Below are 1,562 nucleotides of genomic sequence, written 5' to 3'. Positions count from 1 at the left end.
TGCATCAGACATAGACTGGCGATTCAATTCTTACATGATAGTATACATGTTAGAATGCCATTCTCCCAAATCAACCCACCCTCTCCCTTTCCCTCTGAGTCCAAAAGTCCGTTATACACAGCTGTGTCTTTTTTCCTGTCTTGCATACAGGGTTGTCATTGCCATCTTCCTAAATTCCATATATATGTGTTAGTATACTGCATTGGTGTTTTTCTTTCTGGCTTACTTCACTCTGTATAATCGGCTCCAGTTTCATCCATCTCATCAGAACTGATTTGAATGAATTCTTTTTAATGGCTGAGTAATACTCCATTGTGTATATGTACCACAGCTTTCTTATCCATTCATCTGCTGATGGACATCTAGGTTGTTTCCATGTCCTGGCTATTATAAACAGTGCTGCGATAAACATTGGGGTACATGTGTCTCTTTCAATTCTGGTTTCCTCGGTGTGTATGCCCAGAAGTGGGATTGTTGGGTCATACGGTAGTTCTATTTGCAATTTTAAAGGAATCTCCACACTGTTCTCCATAGTGGCTGTACTAGTTTGCATTCCCACCAACAGTGTAGGAGGGTTCCCTTTTCTCCACACCCTCTCCAGCATTTATTGCTTGCAGATTTTTGGATCGCAGCCATTCTGACTGGTGTGAAGTGGTACCTCATTGTAGTTTTGATTTGCATTTCTCTAATAATGAGTGATGTTGAGCATCTTTTCATGTGTTTGTTAGCCATCCATATGTCTTCTTTGGAGAAATGTCTATTTAGTTCTTTGGCCCATTTTTTGATTGGGTTGTTTATTTTTCTGGAATTGAGCTGCATAAGTTGCTTGTATATTTTTGAGATTAGTTGTTTGTCAGTTGCTTCATTTGCTATTATTTTCTCCCATTTAGAAGGCTGTCTTTTCACCTTGCTTATATTTTCCTTTGTTGTGCAGAAGCTTTTAATTTTAATTAGATCCCATTTGTTTATTTTTGCTTTTATTTCCAGAATTCTGGGAGGTGGATCATAGAGGATCCTGCTATGATTTATGTCTGAGAGTGTTTTGCCTATGTTCTCCTCTAGGAGTTTTATAGTTTCTGGTCTTACATTTAGATCTTTAATCCATTTTGAGTTTATTAAAAATATAGAACGCTTCACGAATTTGCGTGTCATCCTTGCGCAGGGGCCATGCTAATCTTCTCTGTATCGTTCCAATTTTAGTATATGTGCTGCCGAAGCGAGCACCCAGCCTCTATTTAATGTAACCATCTCATGAGTGATAAGTTGGATCTTGTTGCCCCATTTTACCAAAGAAAACTTCCATTCAGAGGAGTTCAGTATCTCAAGGAACATCGTCACCTGCTGGTAGTAGAAGCTTTGTCACAAATTCCCGTCTTTTCATTCCAGGGCCATTGCAATCTCAGCTCCTCAGCAGCTGCTTCATAGATTCAGAACCCAACTCTTGATGAAAAGATCTGGGTGGAGCTCCATGAAAAATGACTACAATTGAGACAACTTGCAATTTTGTTTTCTAAGGTATTTTTGCTACCAGCTACAAGATCAAGGTGGTGGCGATGTTCTCT

The 1,562-nt window shown here is 39.3% G+C and overlaps 1 non-coding gene across 1 annotated transcript; it reads right to left on the bottom strand.

Moving 5' to 3' along the window:
* Positions 1-1,117: 1,117 nt before the first annotated feature.
* Positions 1,118-1,224, bottom strand: LOC114116505 (U6 spliceosomal RNA). The gene has a single exon (XR_003590408.1). It is a non-coding gene; the product is annotated as a U6 spliceosomal RNA (small nuclear RNA).
* Between the last annotated feature and the right edge of the window lie 338 nt (positions 1,225-1,562).

Source organism: Ovis aries, chromosome 9 (genome assembly GCF_016772045.2).
Source record: "Ovis aries strain OAR_USU_Benz2616 breed Rambouillet chromosome 9, ARS-UI_Ramb_v3.0, whole genome shotgun sequence".
NCBI classification, from domain to species: Eukaryota; Metazoa; Chordata; class Mammalia; order Artiodactyla; family Bovidae; genus Ovis; species Ovis aries.
This window is presented reverse-complemented; position numbering and strand designations above follow the sequence as displayed.